The following is a 26923-nucleotide window of genomic DNA, read 5'->3' on the forward strand; positions in this document are numbered from 1 at the left end:
TGGGGAGTACAAAGTTGCAGCTTCCTGGTGAAGCTGCCCAAATGACATGCCTATAATGTCTGTGGCCTTCCCCTTACTTCTTTCCTATTATTAATAACTAATTACAATGGTATCAATATTACCAAATTGTTTTTAATGATCCACTGACAATTTGATTAGTGTCTCCTTCAATCTTTTTTATATGTTTTTATTGATTTCAGAGAGAGGAAGAGAGATGGAAAGAGGGATAGAAACATTAATGGTGAGAGGGAATCATTGATTGGCTGCCTCCTGCATAGCCTCTACTGGGGATCAAGCCCACAACCTGGGCATGTGCCCTGACCAGGAATTGAACTTCAACTTCCTGGTTCATGGGCCAACACTCAATCATTGAGCCACACCGGCTGGGTGCGTCTCCTTCAATTTTGTTAAAAACAAAGAATTGGAAACCACCTAAGTTGTAAAAAGACTTGTTTAGAGTCACTCAGAGTTCTTGTCCACAGTGGGAGTCAGAACAGAAGTGCCACTTTCACTTGTAAAACCCTCCATTCCATCAGGTGTGGAAGGGGATGCCTTGTCAGACGTGCCTTTTTGGAAAGGTCACTTTAACGAAAGAGCATAAAAAATTGGGGATCAGAAAATGGATTTTCTTCAAGCTCTCTTGATTTACAATACCTATTGAACATTCCTGGGGTACAAGACCCCAATTTTGTGACTTAAGACTGAAAATTACTTGAGAGCCAGAACTTAAATTTTAACTCCTCTGCTAGGAGTGAGCTCAAAAAATAGATATGACTTAAATACACAGTTGCCTGTGGCATCCAACCAATAAGCAAAAAATTGAGAGGCCGCACCCCCAGATATTTGTACATTTATAACTTACTAAAGGCCCGGTGCACAAAATTCATGCACAGTGTGTGTGTGTGTGTGGGGGGGGGGGGGGGGTTCCCTCAGTCCAGCCTGCACCCTCTCCAATCCAGGATCCCTCTCACAATCCTGGACTGCTGGCTCCTAATTGCTCCCCTGCCTGCCTGCCTGGTCGCCGCTAACTGCCCCTGCTGGCCTGATTGCCCCTCACTGCCTCTGCGTGCTGGCCTGATCGCCCCTAACTGTCCCCCCTGCCAGCCAGGTCACCCCCAACTGCCCCCCCTGCTGGCCTGGTCACCCCTTACTGCCCTCCCTGATAGCCTGGTCACCCCTTACTGCCTCCCCCTGATGGCCTGGTGGCCCCCAACTGCCCCCCTCTGCCAGCCTGGTTGCCCCTAACTGCCCCCTCCCTGCTGGCCTGGTTGCTCCTAACTGCCCCCCTGTTGGCCTGGTTGCCCCCAAATCCCCCCCTCCCCCCCGCCGGCGTGGTTGCCCCATGCAGCCTGCTTATTCAGTCGTTTGGTCATCCCTCACTAACCCCCCTGCCAGCCTGGTCATAGGCAGCCATCTTGTGAGGGCATCAGGGTTAATTTGCATATCACCTCTTTATTATATAGGATATGCATGTACTACTACTGTCAACCCATATGTTAAGTGGATTCAACTTTATTTTAGATTTTAAAACATAAATTATATTTTATTCCCTACCCCCAGTGGATTGTAGTGTGAATCTTCTTTACAACCTTGTGCTCTAGAGTTTTACTCAAAGTGTTCTCAAAGTGCAAGGGCATGTGTGGAGGAGGGTTAGAAAGTGGCACGGGAACCTTTAAAAGCCTGGAGTTCCCCAGTCTGTCAGTCAATATTTATTAAGATTATGTACCAGGCACTGTGCTGGGTTCTGAGAATACAAAATAATAAATTCTTGTTGCACAACAGTGTGAATATAAGTTAACACTACTGAACTGTGTACTTAATAATGGTTAAGATGGAAAATTTTATGTTATGTGATTTTTTTCCCTCCACACACAAAAAGACACAGTCTCTGCTCTTAAAGTGATTATAGAGTTTCACGAAAGAAACACAGAATTCGCTCATTTGTTTATCTGGCAACTTTTAATTAATGGGATGCCAATCATGTGCAGACCCTGTGTAGGTCCTGGGGAGAAGCCTGTAAGTAAAACCAGGCATAGTTAGTCTCTCCTAGAGCTGACGGTCCATGACCAGGCAGGAATGTGCACCTGCCCTGCCCACCTGCCACACGTGGCTGTTTCACTAAAATGAAATAAAATGTAAAATTCATCCTCCAGTCTCACTAGTCCCATTTTGAATTCTCGGTAGCCACAGGTGGCTAATGCTACCATATTGGACGGCAGAGATAGAGAGCTTTTCCATCATTGAGAACAGCTAGCTCTTAAGCACCGAGTGTGGTCACCATGATGAATGGAATGTGCCAGGTCACCAAATAGGTCCCTTGTCAGCCTATCCAGTGCGTTGGTGGCAATTTGTAAAAGGTTTTCCCTCTGGGTGGGTGCAGCTCCATGCCAGGGATAAGGCTTGGGGAACAGAATGTGGTTCCGGGTCTATGAGAAGTCAACATTTCTCGAACAGGATGTGTTGATCGCCATGTCGTAACCAGGTCCCTGGAATTAAAAGACTCGAGAACTCTGAATTCTGTCCAATCTCATTTCACACTATAGTCCCCCACCAATGTGGCATGTGGCCTTGCTCATCTCCCCCTTCTCTGCACCAACTCACTTCTCTTCAAGGCCCCGGTGAAACATCACCTTCTTTCTCCCCAAAGCCTTTTGTGAGCCCTTTATGAGGCTAATTAACATTCAATGAGCACAAAGTATATTTGTTATGGGTGGGTATGCGCAGCAGAGTGTGATGGTGCAAGCACAAGATGAAAATGGAGCCTTTCCAAGTGAGTGGTTTTAAGTACCCAACCACATGGCCAGCATGGTAGCTTCACTATCCACAGGGCACATTCATCAGGCAATGGGAAGCTCTAGGAATCTGCACATCCCTGCTCCTAACCTGAGCAGTCACTGCCTGAAATACCTTTGGCCCCACCTTCTGCCTCATGTTGCACAGAAAAGACACCAGGAAAGGATTCATTGAAGGAGTCTGTCCTTCATGACTCAATTATCCAATCTGAGAAATGGTGAGGCTAACACCACCTGACAATGACTTAAAGGTCTCCAGAGATTCTCTGAAGAAGCTGGACTATTGCCCCAACCGGCATGGCTCAGTGGTTAAGGGTTGACCTTTGAACCAGGAGGATCATAGTAGAAGCTAATTTAGAGGGTCTCTGTGCGGATGACTTAGTGCCAGACACATGATGAGCACTCAGTGAACTTACCTTTCAACAAGGGAGGAAACAAGGTCCTTATGACTATCCCTGCCCCGCAGGCCGGGAAGGATCACACACTTCCTCTTGGTGAAGGCCGAATCCTAGACCAGCACTTCAAGCCCCTGGCCAAAGCCTTGTTCTGATTGGTTGCCTGGCTGGTTCCCTGGCCGGCCCCAGGCCCATGGAGCTGTTGGGTAACGAACAGCCCGTCCCTGAGCCGTGCCTGCTGCCTTCGTTCCCTTCCAGAGGGCCTGGGAGCCTCTGCATGTCAGTCTGTTTCTTTGTCGCTGGTCCCTGCTCGTCTTCCCCACTGCCTTCGGGATGGTTCCTCTTCTTACTCGTGCCCGAGGTTCTGCCTTCCAGCTACCCTGGCAGCAGGAGCATGGTTGATATATAAGGGCCGCAGGAGGACTAAGGCCTTGCTAAGTGGTGGGGAGGCTGAGGAGAAAGGAGGTCATGGACAAAAGGGGAGAGGTAAGGTTTACACAGCCGGAAGGGACCCCCTCTCCTCTCCATTTTATAGCTGAGGAAAATGATGCCCATTTTGTTCAAAGTGACATAACTGTTGTAGGAAAGGGTGGGGCAATCATCTAGCCTCTTTAGTGCCCTCTCAGTTTTCCTTCTGGTACTGGATGCTGCCCTCGCCTCCCACTCTGCACAATTGTTGTCTGGCAATGTTGCTGCCTCACTGCCACACACCACCCAATGGCCCAGACTGGAGGAGGGGGCTGGGATGAGACCTGTCACCCACCTTGCCTTGATAGACCATCAGGATAACCCCATCACACCCTGCAGTCCTCATGTCCCCAGGCACCACCAGATTCCTGAGAATTTTAGCCATCCTCATCCCCATGACTTTCACTGCCATATAGCTATGAAATGCCCTAATCTGACCCAGTCCCCAAATCCTCTCACTTTGCTTTCTGGAACTCATTGTTTATCATCAGTAAAATCTGCCCATATGCCCAGCTGGTGTGGCTCAAGGGTTGAGCATCAACCTATGAACCAAGAGGTCACAGTTTGATTCCCGGTCAGGGCACATGCCCAGGTTTTGGACTCAGCCCCTAGTGGGGGGAGTGCAGAGGGTGGCTAATCAATGATTCTCTCTCATCATTGATGTTTCTGTCTCTCTCCCTCTCCCTTCCTCTCTGAAATCTTCACACACACACACACACACACACACACACACACACACTTCTCTTTGAGCATTCCTTCACCTTCCTGCTCTAAATAAAACCTCTCTGATCCCCCAAACATAACTTTCTTGCAGCCACCTCCTATGGTGGCGACTTCTTTCTCCTACATCCCTCATACCAATGTGTCTGGAGGTGGGGAGTTATCCTCCTGTTCCTAATGGCTATTTCTAGGATGTTCTCCTTCCACACACTAAAACTCCATATCATTTGAAGGCCATGCCATCAGACCAAAGCAGCCACAGTCCCTCCTAGACGTACCATACTTGAGGCCAGTCCCACTCATTCACAGAATAATCTAGTTCCCGACTCATGATCTTCCTCTTTTCCACCACTTTTTCATTATTTTTTAAGACCTTAACATTCAGTCTTTCGTTCAACAGGTATTTTTGAGCACTTACTGAGTGCCAGGACTATTCTTAGAATTGAGGGTACGGGAGTAAATCAAAGAGAAAATGGGCCAGCCCTCAAGGTGCTTACATTCTTATGGGGATAAGAATGATTAACAAATAAATAAGCACTGCATAACGTAATGTCAGGTAGAGATGCTGCAAAAGGGAAAACAGGCAGGTGAAGGAGTAGTGTGGCAGGGGATCAAAGAGCTATTTTAGAGGCAGTGGGCAGGGACGGTCAGCTATGGCGATGACCCTCCCAACACCTCCCACTCACGGTCTTTGACCTCCTCTCTCCACCAGTCTTCTTCCCACCTCACGCCCACTCCCATGGCCATAACCTATAACTTAGCTCTTCTAAACCCTCCACTCTCTGACCACCACTTCCTGTGTTTAGATCATTTACTCTGTTATCTTCACTCTATTCTGTCTCCTTTGGGACCTCCATGCCACTGAACTCACCCCTTTCACTGTCCGTCAGTCCCCTCATCTCCTCATTAGCCTCCCTCTCCCTCTTGATTCTGTGGCCTGTGACAATTACCACTCTTTTGCACAAGCCCTCCACTCCCTAGGCCCTTTCCCTTTGGTTGGACTCTTCTGACACCTCGACCCTGCTTAGTCCCTATGCTCTACCTTCTCTGCACCTGCACTGAGTAGCTGAACATCACTGGGGAAAACTCACAACCATGCTGACTAGCCGCACTTTACATTTCTGACCACAAACCTCAAGTGGGCACTCAACTTGCCCAGTGATCCTACTCTGTTTCTCTACTAAATTCACTGCCCCACTTTCCAGGTGACTGTTTCACATCTTCTCCTCTCTTCTCCAACTCTCAGCACCTCCTCTTTGTTCCCCGCTGTTAGCAAAGGACCTTGCTTCTTATTTCTGTGAGGAAATAGATGCAATCATATGAAAAGTACCTGTCTTCTCACCATCAGGTCTCCCCTGGTGCCGGCATCTGTGTCCTACTCTCTGCCTTCCTTTCCTACAACCCATGGCCTCCTCTCGGGATCCGGGCCAGCCAGCCCCACCTCCACTTGCACACCAGATCCCAATCCCTTCACTTACTCGAGGACTGACCAAAATCATCCTTCTCTTTCCCACACTATCCAACTGCCCCTCTCTATCAGATCATCTCCTTCCGCATATAAACATGCTGTGATCTCTGTCATCTTTAAAACAAACTCTCCCTTGACTCTATAGCCTCTTCAGCTGCTGCCCTGTTTCCTTCCTCCCACGTGCTCACCCCCATTCCCTCAGCCACTCTAGCCAAGCCTTTGTCTCTGTCACTCCATTGAAGCTGCACTTGTCCAAGTCATCAATGACCTCCTGCTGGCACATCCAAAAGTCAGTTTCCTCTCATCCCATTCAGCTTCTCAGTAGCATTTGCACAATAGAGAAATCGCTCCTCCTTGAAATACTGTCTTCATTTGGAGTCCAGGACTCCTTCACTGGCTCCTGTGCTTCGTCTCTAAATGTTCGCATGGTGTGGGGACTTGCTTCCTATTTACAGTCTTTCCCTGGTCAGATCCCATCCAGGCCTGTGACTTGAAATGCCATCCAAGGGTTGGACTCCTTGAGACAATGGGGAACAGAGTAGAGAATGAAACAGCATCTCCAGAACCCCTGCCTGGATAGGAATCCTTGCTTCTCCCCCGCTGAGCTGTGACATTGTTGTTAAGGAATCTTCTGTGGCATCTTACATGGGATCTCCCAAAGGCAGCGTCTGAGACAAAGGCTTACTTACGAGTCAGTTGTCTACCTGGGAACGTGACCCAGGGAGCAGTAGTGAGAGAGGAAGAGGGAAACAGGGACGGAGCGCTGTGTTAATGAATTGGCCTCCTCTATGGGTGACTGTTGCTGGATCCTGCAGGAGCTCTCCTCAGAGCATTGCTGGCCCTCAGTATATATGACCATTTGCACGGTGGTGACCCTGACCCTGATATCTTCCCTGCCTGCTGGGCATCTCAGAAGCCTACCATGTTCAATACAGAGTTCTGATTTCCTGTTCCTCCCCCAATCTGACTCTTCCTCCGGTCTTCTTCATTGTCATCATGTGGCCTAGATTATCACTACCCTCCACCCCTCACATCCAATCCATGATCAAACACAAAATATACCCATTCTGACCTCCTCGTTAATTTCCATCACAAAGCACCCAGCCCTGGCCGAGTCAAGTCACTGCCCGCCCGCTCCCCCCTGCCTGGCCCACTGCAGTAGCCTCTCAGCAGTGTCTGGCCTCTGCTCTTGCCTCCCTACAGCTTATTCTCCGACAGCAGCCTGAGTAATAATGTTACTCCCCTGATTAAAACAGCTGCACAACAGCTTCCTGTTATCATTTTTTTAATAACAGCTTTATTGAAATGTAATTCACATGCCTTGTAACTCACCCATTCGAAGTGTACAGTTCAGCAGTTGTTTGGTATATTCACGGGATTGTTTGACTATTGCCTTGATCCATTTGGGAACATTCTCATCACCCCTATTAATAGTCACTGCCCATTTCCTCCCAACGCTGCCAGCCCCAGGCTCATCTCCTCGAGAAATGAATCTACTTTCGGTGTCTATGGATTTGCCTGTTTTGGACATTTCACAGAAATAGAATCATGTAATATGCGTCTTTGTGATCAGTTTCTTTTTCCTGTTATTCTTTTTTCGTTGTTTCGCTGTTAATCCTCACCTGAGAATATTTTTTTCCATTATATTTTTTCCCATTGATTTTATTTTTTTCAGAGAGATTGGAAGTGAGGAGGGAAGGTGGGGGGGGGGGGGGGCAGGGGGAGGTGAAGGAAGAGCAGAGAGAGAGAGAAACATCCATGTGAAAGATCGGTTGCCTTCCTCACATGCCCCAACCTACTGGGACTTGGAATGAAGCTGCAACCCAGGTATGTGCCCTTGACTGGGAATTGAACCCCATGATCCTTTGGTGCACAGGCCGATGCTCTAACACCGGCCAGGGCTTTCCTGATAGTCTTAAAATAAGAACCAAACTTCTTGTGTGGTTTGGAGCCCATGTGAGGCTCCCCAGCCCCTCCCAGTCCATCTCCTCCAGCCTTAATGTCAGTGCTGGGAGCAGGGCCCACTCCTTAGCCTCAGGCAACCCTTGCTTGTCCTTCTCTCTCCTTCAGATCAGTGTACGGGCCACTCCTTTTCATGACTCAGGTGTCTTGTCTGCCCAAATGTCACCTCCTCAGAGAGAATTTTCCTGTTTTCCGTAACCTCTCCCCTCTGCCAATCCCTACCCCTTCTCCTTACTATAAAAAAAAATCTGTGTTTGTTTACTTATTTGCTTACTGGCTCAGACCCCCTCCTTTAGACCTCCACAGAGTGAGGATTTTGTCCTGTTCACACTTGTATTCTCAGCACTTAGATCAGAGCTGGGCACACGGTTGATATTTGGCATTTGCTGCACGAATGTTTGGGCAATGCTCCTAGAAATCCCATTGCGGAGTTTCCAAAGGGCCTTCCACCCCCTAAAACAATGTGAGACACCTTCAAAGTTACAAGTTCTTCCATAGGCCTAATGAAGCCCGCCATATCACGTCCATTTTCTTTTTCTGCTGGGTATTGTGGGCCTCATGCATACCTATCCCCCCACAACCTCCACACACCAGCTAAACCCTTCCCTCAGCCTTTCCTCAGAGATTCTCTTCCTGGAGTCCCTTTGCTCCCCCAGGGAAGAGTACCCCACTTACCACCTGTGAGGGTTGCTGCTCCAAAACAAATAAAACACCATGGCCTGAAGACACCAGTCCTCAGCTCTCCGTACACCATCATCAGCCACGCTCTGGGCTTCTGCTCTGGACTTGGTCTTCTCTACCTTGCTTCTTTGGAGCCCTGATATTGCCTCTTCCTTTCTCTTTAAAAATCTCAGCCTGGTCCTAGTCAGTTTGGCTCAGTGGATAGAGCATTAACCTACAGACTGAAGGGTCCCAGGTTCGATTCCAGTCAAGAGCACATGCCCGGGTTGCACGCTCAATCCCCAGTAGGGGGCGTGCAGGAGACAGCCAATCAATGATTCTCTCTCATCATTGATGTTTCTGTCTCTCTCTCCCTCTCCCTTTCTCTCTGAAATTAATAAAAACATATTTTTTTAAAAAATCTCAGCCTGGTGGCAAAATAGGCCTTTTCATATATTGCTGATGGGAATGGAAATGGCACAGCCTCTATGGAGGACCATGTGGAATATCTCTCACAAACCACTGGGCCAGGGTACCTGTTCACACCTGAAAGTACACACCTGGCCCTTCTGACAAAGGGTTGGGGACTGACCACCTAGTGCCGTCAGTAGAGGACTGGTTTAGAATAAGGAACACTTTGCAGCTGTAAGAAGAAATAGGAAACCCTCTCTGTGCAGATATAGAATAATCCCCAGGGCATATTGTCAAGAAAATCCATGATGCCTTAGCCAGTTTGGCTCCATGGATAAAGTGTCGGCCCACAGACTGAAGGGTCCCGGGTTCAATTCCTGTCAAAGGCACGTACCTTGGTTGCTGGATCCCTGGCCCTAGTCGGGGTTCATGCAGGAGGCAACCAATCGATGTGTCTCTCTCACATTGATGTTTCTCTCTGTCCCTCCCTCTCCCTTTCACTCTCTGTAAAAAAAAAATTAAAAAATGGAAAAAATATTCTTGGGTGAGGATTAACAAAAAACAAAAACACATCTGACTCAGGGGTTTCAGCTCTGTTTCCTTTCAATGATTATAGTACACTACCTTTTAAGTAATAAAGAGGAAAGTTAAGAAAATATTTACATTTAAAAAATACTAGAGAGATGGAATCTTAGGGAAAAGTTAGTAGGAAACTTGATTGAGATTTCATGTCGTTTTATATGTGAGACTGTATTACATACTTAAAAATAAAATAAATAAGTAAAAATATATATTTTTAAAAATCACAGCCCTATTTGTGGGGATGCTCCTCTTCTAAGGACTCTAAGGTCTTTCTTTCAAGAAATTGAAAGTGCTCAGTAGTCATGGTTGGGTGCAGATAGTAACTTCTGTGTTGTTGGCTGTGACATCTGGGGTGTGGCCTGTCATGCGACCTAGGATGGGCCTTGTTTTATTCCCAACATCAGCACAGTGGATGGCACACCGTAGGCACTCACTAAATATTCGTTAAATGAAAAATGAAATAAATGTATGAATAGAAAGAGTCCTAACTCAGTATTGGAGCAGCTCAGTCTTGGCAAAAAGTCCAAAATGATATAAAATTGTCAAAACGGATGAATGTGAGCACGGAGGAAAGTGCCAATGCTGTTTACGTCACAAATCAGAAGGCGGTACTCCAGATCTTCGGCATCCCAACAGATTTCCGGGAATTTTCTTGACACCTGGGGTCTGGACAATCATAACGAGTAAACGCTGAATTATAGTGTAACAGCAATAAAGCAAAAGCAAAAACAGAACCCCAGTGAAGGCAGGATCCCCTTGGGCCGTCTCATCAGCCCCTCCTCTCAGGAGCTTAGTGGTCTTTCGAAGGGCTTTGGCTGCATGTACCTGAGGGCAAACCAACTCCCAGGCACACTCTGTGCTCAGGCCACGTGGGGCTGCTGAGAACGGGCCAAGCACAAGTCTGGAGTACACCGTGGACTCCTGGCACTGGCAAGGGTTGTTGGCATCAGTTATACCCCTTTCAGAGTGTCAGGTTACGCGAGAGCCAAAACCGAAGCTTGCTCAGTGCCCGCCCAGCACGCACCCTTACCTCCTCCGGGCCTGGCTGCCACCTTGCAGCTGGTCTCTTCCTGAGGCAAGGGAACGAGGACCGAATTGCAGCTTCTGCTTGAGCCCTCCCTTCCTCCTCCCCACATCTGACTCAGGGGTTTCTGCAGATGGGTAGCTCTGTTTCCTTTCAAGCCTCTTTGCCAAATTGCCCTCCCTCTTCCTATCCTGGTGGGGGAGTTATCTCCAAGGGGAGCTGGGCTTTTTCTGCAGACTGGAGGCCCGAAGCCCCGAGCAGGAGGCCGGCCACAGGGCCTCACAGGGAAAGTGTTGAATTGAAGCAATTTGCCTGGAGCTGGATGTGAGATTAGCCAGAGCCCCGGGCCCTGTCACCACCGGGTGCCTGTCAGATTCCTGCCTGCCCATCCCTCCATCTCAAGCCTTGGCTCTGGACCCAAGTGATCATCTCTTGGCTGTGACCTGGGGTGGAGCCCCCCCCCCCCCGTAGCATCGACCACATGTTCCCCGGGGATTTCAGGGCGTGCTCCGTGGCCAAAGGTGGGGCAATGGGCAGGCTGTTATCAAGGGGCTGAGTCTGGGGGCCCTGCTAAGTCCTCCCCGGGCCATGTCCCACAGGGAAGCTCCCACACTTTTTCTTCATTGCCTCATAATGAGCAGTGTTCAGAGGTGTCTCTTGAGCACATATGCCTAGCCCAGAGGGCAACTGGGAATCTGCCCAGACTCCGGGACAACCTACCCTTTTCTAGGCCAGACAGAGAACAGAGCCTAACAGAGTACCAGCATCGTGGGTTCAAGGTTGTCTTGACCTACAGAGGCCTGGCTCGCCAAATCTCACTTCCTCCTGTTCCTTCCTGCCTTCCCACTCACTTCTCACACTCAACTCACCCTCTCCTTCAGGAGCTCCACTCCCTCCCCTCCCCCCGGGCCATGGCAAGCCCACACTTAGGAGGCCATCCTTCTTCCAGAAGCCAGTTGAAGTTGGAGCAAGGGAGGGGCTGAGAGGCCCTGTGGAGGGGGGTCTCTGGCCACCTCCCAAACTGGAATCTCTGCCTTCAGCTTTAGCAAGAAGCCCAGCAGACCCCTCCCAGGACTGGTCACTCAACCGGAGCACTCCTCGTGGCAGGTCCAGGTCAGAGGGCAGCAAGACCCTCTCATGCCACCCCCAGCAGCTGGACCCAGGGCGAGGAGCCCCTCCCAGGGGCCTCAGGCCACGGGGCCTCTCAGGTTCCCTCCAAGGGAGGGGGCTGCTGCAGAGCCAGCTGCAGCTGTGGGAAACCACACACCGCAGCCTGCAGGTGCAAGAGGCCTGGGGGAAGGGGAGAGGATTAACTATTTCTTAGGAGCAGGTCTCCATTTCTTCCATTCCCAAACGGTGGCTTCCCCATGAGGCCGGGCACCACTCTGGGGAGTATGGGGTGGGTACCGGGCCACAGAAAAGTCAAAGAACTTGTGCTCCAGGGAGCGACAAACCCCTGCCCTCGGGCAGGTGCCTGCAGAAAGAGACCAAGGCAGCGTTGTTGACGCTGGGCCAGCTTCAGAGGCCACTGAGAAGCCTTGGGCATCATGTCCCTTTTCATGTCTGGCTTCCGTTCCCCTGGGCGAGTCCATGTCATGGGACCCTGCCTGGAGAGGGGTGGAGGAGAGCCTCATCCTCAGCTGTGGCACTCACCTCCACCCCTGGGGGACCGCCTCAGGCAGCATTAGGTCCTGCCTCAGAGGAGGAGCGGGTGGCTGGGCAGACCTGTTCCCACTCAGCCCAGGGCCTCCAAGTGGTAACCATTAGTGGCAAGTAAACTATGGTTTGGACATTGCTCTGGGGTGTCAAAGGGGCTGGAAGCCATTCAAGGGGAAAGCTTTCACACGAAAGGCTCCTTTCAGCGATGCCTGTCCCCAGGGCGTATTGTGGTGCTAACGCTGCCCATCTGCTGGCCAGTCTGCCTGGGCTGGTCTGGCTTCTCACCCTGCCGTCCACCTGCCTGCTGTGGAGTGCCCACCAAGAGCAGTCTTCTGGCGAGAGGGCCAGGAGGCCCAGGATCCTGTGGGAAAGGCCAGCGTTGCCCTTGTTTGAGCCACCCCCTCCTTCCCAATAGAACTCATCCTCTCCTCTCTTGATCTTTCCTAAATGTGAGAGAGGTAACACTCTCTAGAAGGAACTGAGTTCATTCTGCACACGTGTCCGAGCCCCACTACCTGTCGGGCTGTGTGCAGGCTTGGAATGTAGACAGGTCCTTTGCCCTGGAGGATCAGTCTGGTGGAGTAGACATTCACAATATTCACAAAGATAGACGGTCACACTCTTCAAAGAGAGAGACATTCACACTCTATTCAGAGAGACAGGGAGGGGCGTGCTCTGCTGAGGGAAGGCGCCAAGTTCTCAGGGACAGAGAAGAGGCCAATGATAGTAATGGATGTCAGCAGAGAGCTCACAGATGTTATACAAAACACACAGGGCTGGTTGTTCTGAGCGAAGCAGGATAAGGAAAGGCAAGGTGCTTAGGATCAAATTGGGAATATAAGAATATGAGTCACAGTATAGGACAGTAAGAGACTGACTGACCCAAAGGGCTTTGGAATTTAGGGCAGGGTCACTCCTCACTGGAGTAATCAGGGAAGGCTTCTGGAAGGAGATGGCATTTGAACTGGGGGGGTGTTAATAGCCTGAGTTGGGGGAAGGTGGACCTAAGTCCTGGGGGCCTTGGGGGCCTTTGAGCCAAAGCAGAGACTAGGGGATGACTCCTCCTTCTGGATGAAACACCTGGGAGGAAATTAAACATTAAAAAGGGTGAGAGATTCTATCAAGATACTAAAGTGAGGGAGTTGTCTCTACTGCTTTCCCTCTGCCTTCACCTCCTTAGGAGGGAGCCAGTGATTCCTTCTCCTCTTACCCATCCATTTCTGACCTTATAAATTTGTCCCATCCTACCTTTCCATCCTCAGTTCCCCCTTCTTTACCACAGTATCTTTGTTCCCCTTTCCTGACACAGAGCTGCCCTGAGTAATAGCAGTGTCTTTTGTTATCCATAGAGCCCTTTATTTATTATTATTTTTAAAATATATTTTTGTTGATTTCAGAGAGGAAGGGAGAGAGACAAAGAGAGAGAGTGAAAGAGAGAGAGAGAGAGAGAGAGATATTAATGATGAGAGAGAATCATTGACTGGCTGCCCCCTGCACGCCCCCTACTGGAGATTGAGCCTGTAACCCAGGCATGTGCCCTTGACCAGAATCATACCCGGAACCCTTCAGTCCACAGGCTGACGCTCTATTCACTGACCCAAACCAGCTATGATGTCCATAGAGCCCTGTTAAACCATACCTGAGTTTATGCTAATGAGATGACTCAGGTGGACCCTTAAAATAGTTTCAAGCAAAGGGCTGGCCACCCAGAAGGACTGTGGGAAGGTGTGATTAAAGGGTTGGAAATTTCATCCCCACCCTACTCCCAACCTCTGAGGAGAGGAGGAGGGAGCCTGGAAACTGAGTTCAATCACATGGTCAACGATGTAATCAATCACGCCTATGGAATGAAACCTAGTATAACAATTGCCAGCACTGGAACTCAGAGAGCTTCCTGGTTGGTGAACACGTGATGTGCTGGGAGGGTGACACACCTGATTCCTTGAGGAGAAGGCATGGAAGCGCGGCAGCCCCTCCCCCCAGCCCTTTCTTGTATGCCTCTTCCCCTGGGCTATTGCAGAGTTGTGTGTTACAGTAACACTCTAGTTGTAAACACAGCACTTTTAGTGAATTCTGAGTCATTCTAGCAAATTACGGAACCTGAAGGGGGGTAGTGGGAGCCAAGTCAGACAGAAGTGTGGGTGGCCTGGGGACCCCATTTGCATCTGGCATTGGAAGTAAGGGCAGTCTTCTTGAGGACTTTGTCCTTTAATTTGTGGGATCTGATGCTGCCTCGGGGTGCTAACTGCAGGACAATTCGATTGGCCTGACTCAGTTGTTGTCAGAGATGTGTCAGTAAAACCAAAAAGTGTTCCTTATAATCTTTTCTATAAATGACAAGCTTAACCCCTTTTTTGTGCCTGAAATGTCTCCTCCCCTTCCATGACCGCTGGCCCACTGGTCTCAGTTTTTCCAAATCCTTTCTCTCCTTCAAACCCAACTCTTTCACAAGTTGAAACTAGAGGTGCTGCTTTTTTTGTTGTGGTTGTTAATCCTCACCCGGGGATATTTCCCCATTGATTTTTAGACAGAGTAGAAGGGAGGGAGGAGGAGGAGAGAGAAAAAAAGAAACATTGGTTGGTTGCCCCGACCGAGGCTGAGGATTGAACCGGAAACTCAGGTATGTATCCTTGACCAGGAATCGAACCTGAGACCCTTCCGTCCGAGAGCTAACGCTCTAACCACTGAGCCACCAGCCAGGGATAGGAGTGCTGCTTTGAACTCCTCCTTGTCTGCACGAATCTTCCCCTCCTGCCAGGTAGCCTCTGTTCTGAGGGAAGGAACGAGGCGCTGGAGAGGGCCCTGTGCAAAGGAGCCGCTTACTCAGTGCGCCTTGACTAGCAGGAGAAGCCTGCATGGGCGTGAGGAAGGCCGCGGGCCCGGCAGAGCACGCCTTGAAGATGAAGCTCCAACCACAGACCTATCCCCCTCTCTTCTTCCTGTGCGCTGTGAGAAGCAGGGTCTTGGGATGGGCAGGGGTGGGAGGTGGGCCCTGGCTCTGCATCTCCCAGCACCATTGGCCTTGATGGTAAATACAGAGTTTTGGCATCTTCTCTACTGTGATTGCCAGTGCTCATTCAGGCCAACGCACACACTCTCCCTCTTGCTGTGCCTGTTTGCCTACACACACACACACACACACACACACACACGGGAGCATGCCAAGCCCGCGTCTGTATGCTCTGGGCTGCAGTTGAGAAGCAGCACACATAGGCTTGGTCTGGCCAGTTCCTCCTCTCCCTTCGTTTTTTTTGCCAACAATGGTCTTGGCAGCGTGCAGCTCTGTAGACTGAAAGCCAATGGAGACTGGCCTGTTCCCTCTCCTTCTTATTCTCACCCTCCCTTCCACCCCACACACTCCACCCGGTACTACAGCTGCCTCCGAGGGCCTAGGGTTGTGGCTCCTTTCAGAAGAGTCTATTTCACCTAAACCACGTGGGTCATCTGGCGGGAGGCTAGGCCGCTCCCCCACCCCACTGAAGGTGAGTGGGTAGTGGACTCAGAGGAGTTAAACTGGGCTCCTCTGCTCGAGGGCTGCTGGCCTGGGAGACAAATGTAGGGGCTTTCAGAAAGTGAACCAGAGGCATTTATGATGCCCACGGCCGTCTGCCATGTCACCGCCCCCGGGAACGGGTCTGAGCTGCCTGAAAAGCCTGGCTCCTGTGATATTCGGAACTCCACCTTCCCTGCCTCTCCAGCCCCGCCCTCTGAAAGCCTCTCCCAGCACATCCTGGGTCCTAGAAAGATAGAATTTAAGTGGTTGTGTCCAGTTTTAGCTATGACTGGACTGTGGCATGAAAGGCTTGGTCCCCACCTGAAGGAATTTTAAGGAGCAGCTTAAGTGAGGAAGAACGTTGCGAAGGATGGGATCTTTCCTTCCTGGCATTATGACACCCGGCTCTCGGCTCTCAAGCAAGTCCCTTCTCCTAATTCACTCCATCTTGGGGGGAGGGGGGCTGTGACTGAGGAATGACCTTAAAGTATCTGGAAGGATTCTAGCTCTTCAACAATTCTTGGGGAATCTTCTTCCATAAAATTATCTCTTCCTTGAGGTATTCTCAGTTCAACAGACCCGTATCGCTTTATCATGGGGGTCTGGGGAAACAAAACCCATCTCAGGTTCTAAATTGAATCTAATTCCATTTCATCTAGAGCAGTGGTCCTCAACCTTCTGGCCCTTTAAATACAGTTCCTCATGTTGTGACTCAACCATAAAATTATTTTCGTTGCTCCTTCATAACTGTAATGTTGCTACTGTTATGAATCGTAATGTAAATATCTGATATGCAGGATGGTCTTAGGCGACCCCTGTGAAAGGGTCGTTCCACCGCCAAAGGGGTCGAGACCCACAGGTTGAGAACCGCTGATCTAGACCTTGATCAGACTTTCATTCTAATTTCTCTCCCAGCTACCCCAGCCCCTGAGAGGCACTTTAGCACCCTCAAAGCCACCCCACGGCATTAGATTCACATTTTTAACTGGAAGGCACCTTGGAGCTTATCAATTCTAACTCTCCAGGGAGGAGACTGAAGCCCACCAATGGGAAATGACTTGTTCAAGGTCACACAACATTTTAGTGTCAGAATTAAGATGAGAACTCAGGGCTTTGACTTCTGATCCAGTGCCGTTTCTGCAAAGCCACACCACTTTAGCATCATCACTCAGTTCAGAGTTTGGGACCAGGGATGAGGTCTTTAGGAAGGATCAGTCCCTGTCCTCCCGTGCCCGCCCCCGGCCCCCCCCAAAGAAAGCTCTTGTTTTGTGTTTCATTGACTCAGTAAACTGCAGCAGGCTCAGGGTTAGGAGGAGGCCGGGGGTTCGGGAAGCTGCTGGGCTCCCTGCCTGTGCTGATGGGGGCTTGTCCAAACCGACCTGGGGAGCAGGTGTGGGCCCTTTGTCCCAGAGCTTCTCGAAGAACAGTTTGTTCTGCAGGGGCTGCAGCAAGGGTGGAGAGTGACAGACACCATCACCGCCCTGGAGCCTGCTGCAGCTGCTTCCTGTTGTCAGAGGGCTCCTCCACCCAGGCGCTGAGCTCCCTGGCACCCCCCTTGCCCCTGCCTAGCTCTCCACATGGTCACATGCCTCAGTAGGCCAGTGGCTTCCCATGGACAGAGGAAGACCGAGTTAATGAGTGAGAGCTGAGGAAGGACCAGGCACATTCCCAGCCTCATTGCTGTGCAAACAGGGTCTCGTCCCCTGCAAGTGCATGTTCTTTGCTGCCCATCTTCCCTTCCCTGCCTGGAAGACCGTTCCTACCAGCTCTGCAGAGCTGAAGGCTCCCCATGCTTGGGGCCCCTCAGCCTTGCCTGCAGTGACTTGCCCCTGCCCCGAGGATTGTCCAGCCTGAGAACGTGGGCTGGTCTCACGCTGCCTTGTGTTGTGGTTTGACATTTCGCCTGGGTTTGCTTTGTCTCCTCTTGAAGACTTTATGACAGGAAAATTTGGGTCCCTAACCACTACCTCCTACTTCAAAGAAGATCCCTTACAGAGCTGAGCTTAGAGCTGACCCTATTGTGGGGGGAAATAAAACCTCACCGAATGTCCCAATGCCTCTGTCTTAGTTCCTGCCTGAATGTCAGTCAGGCCAGGCTGGGAGGGGGAGGACGACGACAGGGGCTTCCCTCCCCAGAATATTCTGCCTGCAGTCACGTTGCCTCATTACAGGAAGCTGACCAAGGCCTGCCCCTTTCCAAGCCTGCTCCCCGGCCCCCTCTGACTAACAGTGAGTGTTATGGGGCTGACCGGAGCGGACCAGCCCTTGTCCGACAAAGGACTCCTACGTGTGAATGCTGGCAGGTGGATGGCAAGGGAAAGGGAAGGGTGGTGGGCACTTGCCAGGCTTCCCCCAGGTCCACTCCAGGGCACCACTCACAGAGCACGCTCAATGGGGCCTCTCCAGCCTTGCTCTCTCCTCTACCCCAATCTCAGGTAGGGCTTAGCTAATCCTACCCGGGGGATCTGAGAAGGGCTGGGGTGGGGGTGGGGTGAGCAGTAACCCGGGACTCTCAGCCCAGGCTCTTCCCCCTATTGTGAAATGGCCTTGGATGAGGGCCAAGCAGGAAGCTGCCTCCTATATCTTCTAACATGAGTCCTGGTGCCTGGGGTGTGAGGATGGACGCCGGGCTCTTTCCTCCCCAAGGGAGGGCAGAGGCTAACACAGAGCCTGCCTGCTAGGAGAGCCTGAGCTGCCCTGGGCTGATCATGAGGGGCCTGTGCTTTTCCTTCCACCCTCTGTCCCAGGGCCTGGGGCTTTCAGAGGGCCGTGAAGGGCAGTTGAAAGTACATGGGCCTGAGGCTCAGGACTCCAGCCTTTACCCTGCCACTAACAAGCTCTGTGACCCGGGGCCAGTCACGTTCCCTCTTGGGTCTCACTCGGTTTTCTTACTTGTCAGTAACCAGACGGTAAAGGCTTCTTGCAGCTTGACGTTGTGACTCACTGAAGTCAGTGATTCATGGATGTTATTACCAGGACTTGGCTCCGATCTGACGGGAATCTGTCCATTGTGTCTGTCTAGGTTCCATGCGTAACTCGACATCTGCTGGTCTCTCAGAGCCCTTTGTGGAGTGGCTTCCTTGGACAATGAAGAATGAATGATGACAGAGGCTAAGAGATGAACAGCACCTGTGACTTTGGGGAGTTAGGGCACCTGGGTAATTTGTACAGAAACTCTGGCTTTATAATTTCCTGTCCTTGACTTCCAGGCAGGAAATTTAAAATTTTGGGACCCCTAGTCATCATGAATAAAAGGTCCCCTCCTCCCACTCACTGCCCATGGAAGGGGGGGAAGGCAGCCAGGAAGAGGACAGAGTTCTTTTTGTTGTTGTTGTTGATGGGGTCAGGGTCCTTCATGCCCCAGACCTCCAGCCTCAGTGGGACCGTTTGAACGACAATCACACTTGCTTGTCTTGGTCTCAGTTTCCCTCATACAATATGGGGTGTGGTGACCCTCCTCCTCCTCCTGAGGTTCAGCGAGGAAGAAACTCATCGCAGGGGAAGACCTGTTAAAGACCACGGGTGTCTCATGAGTGCCACAGCCCGGTTCTGTGCACGCTGACTTGTGTGTATGCTATGGGGTGCAGTCTGTAGGGTACTGAGAACTCCTTTTAATCTCCCCAAAGCCCACCTTCAGAGTCCTTTCTTTGTTTAAAATTGCCTGAGTTGCCTCCAAAAATGGAGTGTGTGTGTGTGACATATGTAACCATTTGTCATGAGCATATTAGCATGGTTTGGCTCCCAGATGGGTTGCTCTGCTCAGTGAGCTGAGGTTAGTGAGCTGGGGTTTGGTGGGGGTGGAGAAGAGGGGGTTTTGGAGGATGGAATATTTGTACTTGAGTAGGAGGGGAAAATAACAATGAAACCTGGCCTTGCACCATGCTTTCTCACTTATGACAACCCACAGCGGTGTGAGGCAGACACACCCATTTTACAGTTGAGGAAATGGAGGCTCATCGGGGTTGAAGAAGTGACTTTCCTTCAGAGACACAGCCAGCAGGTGGGGGGCCTAGAATCCGAGGACTAAGGACCCGGGAGGCAGGAAAGGCCTGTGTGGTGGTGGGAGTGTGCGGGTGTGGCTGGGATGGTGGGGACAGGGCCTTGGATGTGGCTCCAGACCAAGAGGGCGGGAGAGAAAGATGAGAGGTGGACTCCCCAGCTTTTCTGCTCTGCCCAGGCCTCCTTCCCGACTTCCCACCTTCTCCTACACGTCCCACCCCCTCCCTGGACACCTGGCAGGCCCTGGGCTCCCAGGCTGTGCCGTTTGCTGCTCTTCTCCGGGCGCAGAAGCAGTGCAGCATGGGGCTGGCTCTAAAGTCCTTGAACTCGGGTTCCGATCTCCACTCCACCCCTTACTGGTGGTGTGACCGGAGGCACCTTGTTGCGTCACTTCTGGTGCCTCAGTGTCTCTGTCCAGAAAACGGACATTAACAACATTCCCCGCACACGACTCTTATGAGGGCTCAAGAAAGAAGGTACTTAAAGCACTAGAAGTGAGCCTGGCACTTAGTAAATTCTTAAAAATATAAGCGACCTATTATTATCTGAGAAAAAAAGAAAATCAGTTCCTCCTCCAATGCAGATCTCGGTCAGCTTCCTGTGACCCCTCACCTAGGGCAGTGCGCCTGGCACGAGTGGGTGCTTGTTTAGTCCTCGCTCAATGATGGAATGAATGACAATATCCGTCACGCAGAAACTTCTACCCCAGTGATGGCGAACCTATGACACGCATGTCAGAGGTGACACGCGAACTCATTTTTTTGGTTGATTTTTCTTTGTTAAATGGTATTTAAATATATAAAATAAATATCAAAAATATAAGTCTTCGTTTTACTATGGTTGCAAATATCAAAAAATTTCTATATGTGACACGGCACCAGAGTTAAGTTAGGGTTTTTCAAAATGCTGACACGCCGAGCTCAAAAGGTTCGCCATCACTGTTCTAGCCACAGCAGAAATGACTTTGAGAAATAATGACCAGAGTATTGGATACTGGTATAGTCCAAGGTAAAGGGACAAAAGATCTGGGAAGACGGGCGGCCCGCGACTGCGTTTGTCCGGCGAGGTCAGGGCTTCCCCTGCCGGCCGCAGGGAGCGCTGCAGGCAGGGCTCGGCCGGGAGCGCCCCCCTCTGAGGTGCCCGCCTGGAGCGGGGACTTGGTGGTATCGCCTACTTCCTTATTTCTCTGTGAGCAAAGGGAAGGCCAGTGCCAACCACTGACACTCGTGAGCTCCAGTAACTTCCCTAGGGCCCCCAGGCGGGGCCAGGGGCTGAGAAGCAGTAGCTCTCAGAAGTTTGCAAGTGGAAGTAATTTTAGCAATCTGGCCTGAGTCTATAACATAATGGTGACACATTAAAGAAATACATCTATTTGGTGCTTACCGTGAGCCCTTTACATAGATCATCTCACTGAAACCTGACAACAACCCTTTGGGGTAGGTACAATGCGGAGGAAACTGCAGGTAAGTACCTAGCTAAAGTAAGGGACAAGAGGCAAACCCAGGCCCCCCTGACTCCCAGTCCAGTGCTCTCACCAGGCCGCTCCAGGGCACTAGGGCTGGGATCTAAACCTGGGAGTTCATCCTGGGGGCATGGGAAGCAGAAGTCCCTGGGGCCCTGAATCTCCCAAGAAGATACACAGTGAATTGACTGACTGATACGAAGAATAAAGGAATTGCTAGTTGGGAGTGTCTGGGTGGATTCAGTTTAAGGAATGTGTTGCCATGGCTATGGGGAGGTTATTCTCTCATTCTGAGCACCCAGATGTCTAGGGCACACCCTCAATTCCCTCTGACCTCCCCTGTGGCCTTCTCTAGGATGCTGCCACCAGAACTAACCACATCCCACAGACCCAGGGGGGTCTGCCATGTCATTCCCTTCTATGTTTCAATGACACCCCCCTCCCTTCCTTCATCCTGAGCTGACCCTGACGTCAGCACACTGGGCCTACAGGGAGGCAGATCAGGACCCGCAGTGCCCCTCAGAGTGACACTGGAAACCAGCACAGCATCTGGCAAGGTGGGCACTCATCCATGCTTGTATCATCGTGACCTGCTTCTGTAGAACGAATCCACCTTGACAAAGAGACAAGGGAACGGCCAACTCCAATCTAAGGGACTAGGGTCCCTACCTTAGCTCACTTACCTCTCCCCAATTCACAGTGAGGTAGGCACTTGAATTACGTCCCCATTTTATAGACGAGGGAACTAAAAGACCGAAGGATTTAAGTAAATTTGGAATAAAAAAATTAGCAGGTGTTTGCAGTGAAAAACCATGTACTGAGCACACCCTCCGGTGCCATCTGATTATAGCTTTTCTTGGCCTTTAAACTAGTTTGCAACCCACAGGTTGGAGAGACCGATGGTGGTGCTGAGGTTCAGTCTATGCATATGCAGATGAATTCTGTTCAACCTTCCTCTCTTGTGAGAAATTCAATTTTGCTTCCATTTATAAATTCACTTCAATACTCCGGATCTATAAATGGTCTGTTCTTTGGATTCACCTTGAATGAGTTGTAACATCTCTCTGGTTCCCTGATTAATAATAAAGTAAATAGATCTTAAATATGTGTGTGAGAGTCATTTCACCTTTTTTAAAAAAGTGACCTTCAATAGAGGCCATGTAATTTGCCTCCAGTCACTTAGGCAAGGAGAGGTAGAGCTGTTACTCAAACCCAGGCAGCCAGGCGGCATCTATGTTTATAACCATCACTGTAGTCCAGACACTGCGAAGCTTAATTGCATTCGAGTAACCACAGCTATAAGTTAATCAACCCGCATCTAAATAAGACCTTTGAACCTAATTCAAACCCTAGCCCTAATTAAAACCTAATAAATTCAATCGTACTCTGCCTAAGGAAAGGACATGTATGGCCACAACATTCTGGAGAGATGATCTTAGGTGATACAAGCGGACACTTCTCCAGGCCCTTAGGCCCCAGGCCTCTGAGGAGTACAGGGTGTTCTCTCCTCCCAAGTCAGCCTGCAGCAGGCCCACACTTGGGCCTAAGGCTGGGCAAGTACACGCAGGTGTTCTGTGCTGGGAGGCTCGGTGCTGCACTCAGTGCTGCCTAGGCCATTGCCGAAGGCCCCAGGAGGTGGGAGGGGATTTGGGAGATATTTTCATTTCCCAGTTCTCTTAGGGTGAGTGCAGGAGAAGAGGCCAAAAGGTGTCTGGTCCATGTAACTTGGAGATTGGGACCCAGCTTCCTGCCTCACATACTCCTCTGCTCCAAGGGCCAAAAGCCACCAACCTAACTGCAAGGCAGAATTTTGTGTTTTTGACAAAATTTAACCATGTCTTTTTAACATAGACTCTCAGTTTCATTGTTCACTGAGCTGTCTTTATTCCGGACTGATCATTAACAATCCATTGTTTTCCTCGTTGGGGAATTTATTTTTGGATCTCTATTTTTAAAAATTGACTTGCTTCATTATTGCTTTATTCATTCACGCCACATTATTTTGTTTCATAGTACTGATTTTTATGATTCCTTTTTTATGGCAAAAGATGCTGTTTTTTCATTTATGATAACGATATTAAATAAACTTCTTTAAGTGTAAAATGAGCCAACTTGAAGAAAAATATTAACTAATAATACAGGTGGTATTAGATTAGCAAAAATAAAGAAGACAGTATCTTTGCCCGACCAGTGTGCTCAGTGGTTGAGCAACGACCTATGAACTAGGAGGTCACAGTTCTGATTCCCCATCAGGGCATGTGCGGGGGTTGCAGGTTCAATTCCCAGTAAGGGGTATGCAGGAGGCAGTCAATTGATGTTTCTATCTCTCTATCTCTCTCCTTTTCTCTCATTAAAATCAATAAAAATATATTTTAAAAAGGAAAAAAGAAGGTGGTATCCAAATGACGGAAGGGGACTGGTCCATAAATAATAACACTGTTTATTGAGAATTCATTATGTGCCAGCCCCAAAGTTATGTTATCCACAGTAGCATTGTCCAGTAGAATCTGTGATGACAGAAACACTCTATTTCTGTATTAGCCAAGATATATGTGGTTATTGAATCTCTGAAATGTGGCTAGTGGGACTAAATAATTGAATTTTTTCTTTTATTTAATTTTAGTTATTTAAACAGAAGTATCCATATTTACCATGTTAGAGCATGCCTAAGAGTCTCAATTATAGCATTATATAAAATCTTTGTAACATCTGTGAAATATTATCCCCATTTTGCTGATAAAGGGATTTAAACCTCAGAAACTGTCTAAGGCAGTGGTTCTCAACCTTCTGGCCCTTTAAATACAGTTCCTCATGTAGTGACCCAACCATAAAATTATTTTCGTTGCTACTTCATAACTGTAATGTTGCTACTGTTATGAATCGTAATCTAAATATCTGATATGCAGGATGGTCTTAGGCGACCCCTGTGAAAGGGTCGTTCGACTGCCAAAGGGGTCACGACCCACAGGTTGAGAACCGCTGATTTAGGCCAACCCTTAGATCCCACGAGCACTGCAACTGGTTCCACTTAAATTCATGACCATGAATATCAAGCCGGCTCTGATGTTCTCTGGCAATCTGATACCGCATCTCAAATATGTTTGTTCTCTGAGGATTCCATGGTTTCTTTAAAAGAAACCCTCTGCCCACTTCTCATCCTAAGCTGATGACCTTTTGTAGCAGACCTCTGCTGGGTTTTGGTTCTCCAGGATCTGAAGTTATTTGTAATCTCCCATTGTGTGATTTTTGATGAAAGGCAAAGAAAATAAAAGGGTCAGAGGGGTTACCCTCTATCTGCCCTCAGGACTTAGATGTTGGCCAATCTGGGACTCCCAACAAGGACTCTGACTTCTAGAAATTCCAAGGCCTACAGCTCGTTAGAGATTATTCCCAGTGGTGGTCATGGCAGAGTGGTCCTGTGCTAGTAGCCCCATAGGAGGGGTTTTCACCAGACTGTTCCAGCCTGTGCTAGTCCCGTGGCATATGAAGATGACTCTCCAAATTTTTTAATAGCGTTTACGGCACCACCGAGCTCCAAACTTGTATATTCAGATGCTTGCTTGATAATTCCACTTACACGTCATAGGCATCTCAGATATTACTTCACCAAAACAAAAACTTTTCATCTTTTTTACAAAACTTTTTACTTCCTGGCAGAGCCGAGGTTGGGAGAAGAATGGAGCATCTGAGCAGCACCTCCAGCCTCCTCTCTTCTCCCCGCACCTCACTCTCACGACCTACCTGCCTGCCGCCAGCTTGTCCCCCAAAACATCTTCCACCTCAGGGAGTTCCCACTTAAACAAAGGCATCAAGGAGGTGTACACGTCCCTGCCTACGGGTGATATGTATGTCTGGACTGATGATACTGGAGAAGGCCTGCGATGCAAGACCTTGGACAGTGAGCCCAAGTGTATAGAAGAGTTGCCCACGTAGCATTTTTTTAAAAGTATATTTTACTGATTTTTTAGAGAGAGGAAGAGAGAGGGATAGAGAGTTAGAAACATCGATCAGCTGCCTCCTGCACACCCCCTACTGGGGATGTGCCTGCAACCAAGGTACATGCCCTTGACTGGAATCGAACCTGGGACCCTTCAGTCCGCAGGCCGACGCTCTATCCACTGAGCCAAACTGGTCAGGGCGGCCGAGTAGAATTTTGATGGCTCTAGTACTTTATAGTCTGAAGACTCCAACAGTGATATGTGTCTTGTCCCTGCTGCCATGTTTCAGGACCCTTTCCACAAGGATCCCAACAAGCTGGTGTTCTGTGAAGTCTTCAAGTACAAATGAAAGCCTGCAGAGACCAATTTAAGGCATACAGGGATAATTGACATAGTGAGTAATCAGCACTCCTGGTTTTGAATGAAGCAGGAATATACCCCTTTGGTTGACTTTCCAATGGCTTCCTTGGGCCCCAAGGGCCATACTACTGTGGCGTGGGAGCAGACAGAGCCTATGACAGGGATATTGTGGAGGTTCACTACCCAGCCTGCTCATGAGCTGGCATCAAGACCAAGGGGCCAAATGCTGAGGTCATGCCCACCCAGTGGGAATTCCAGATAGGACTCTGTGATAGAATCTTGCACTAAGAGTGTGAAGATTTGGAGTGATAGCAACTTTTTAAAAAAATATATTTTATTGATTTTTTACAGAGAGGAAGGGAGAAGGATAGAGAGTTAGAAACATCGATGAGAGAGAAACATCTATCAGCTGCCTCCTGCACACCTCCCACTGGGGATGTGCCCGCAACCCAGGTACATGCCCTTGATTGGAATCGAACCTGGGACGCTTGAGTCCGAAGGCCGACGCTCTATCCACTGAGCCAAACGGGGCTGGAGTGATAACAACCTTTGATCCTAAGCCCATTCCTGGGAACTGGAATGGTGTGGACAGTCACACCAACTTCAGCACCAAGGTCATGCGAGAGGAAAACGGTCTGAAGTACATTGAGGAGTCGAGTCCTTCCAGAGGCTGAGCAAGCAACACCAGTACCTCCTCGGAGCCTATGATCCCAAGGCGGGCGAGACAATGCCTGGAACCTAAGAGGATTCAAGGAAACCTCCAACATCAACTGATTTTTTGCTGGTGTGGCCCACTGTAGCACTAGCATCCACATTCCCCTGGCTGTGGGCCAGGAGGAGAAGGGTTACTTTGAAGACAGGCACCCCTTTTTGGGGTGACAGAAGCCCTCATCTGCATGGGTCTTCTCAATGAAACTGGCGATGAGCCCTTCCAGTACAAAGACGAAGTGGACTAGACTTGCAGCCATCGAACCCCTTGTAATTAATTCTTCATCCCGCTCCCATTCTTGCCTCCCTCTCAATTGTTATAATAGTTGTAACTCAAAGGGTGGAATATCAAGGCCTTTTTTTTAAGGCCTTTTTTTATTCTTCGTGAAAACAAAAGCAAAAGCTTTTTACTTCCTAAGTCTTTCTTATCTTAGCAAATGGCACCACTATCCATCCAGTTGCTCAAATAAAAAACCTATGAGACAACCCTGATTTCTCTTTTCTTCTTAATGCTCTTATCCAATTGAACGACAGTCCTGTTGACTTTTCAGTGTCTTCACTTAAGGTTGTCTGTAGGTTCTGCAACTTTAAGCAAAATGACCTGTAATGAAAACAATTTTTCCATAGGCTAATTTATATAAACAAGGGTTAAGTTCCTAGGGCATGTCATTAACATAATGAAACGATGTTGAACAAAATAAAGTTAACTGAGGACCTGCTGTGTACCCTAATCTGATTCCAAGTGTACTAGCACCTGGACTTTTGCAATAACTTCTGTGGTAGCGCCCCCTCCCCCCCAATGTCTATTGTTCTGATACCCAG

General features: G+C 49.4%; 1 pseudogene; it reads left to right on the plus strand.

The window, feature by feature from the left end:
* Positions 1-21078: 21078 nt before the first annotated feature.
* LOC139005023 (glutamine synthetase-like) lies at positions 21079-26349 on the plus strand (annotated as a pseudogene).
* The last annotated feature ends 574 nt before the right edge of the window (positions 26350-26923 follow it).

The sequence above is a fragment of the Myotis yumanensis genome, unplaced genomic scaffold, assembly GCF_028538775.1.
Source record: "Myotis yumanensis isolate MYYU_CA2020_CCGP unplaced genomic scaffold, mMyoYum1.0.hap1 SCAF_1, whole genome shotgun sequence".
NCBI classification, from domain to species: Eukaryota; Metazoa; Chordata; class Mammalia; order Chiroptera; family Vespertilionidae; genus Myotis; species Myotis yumanensis.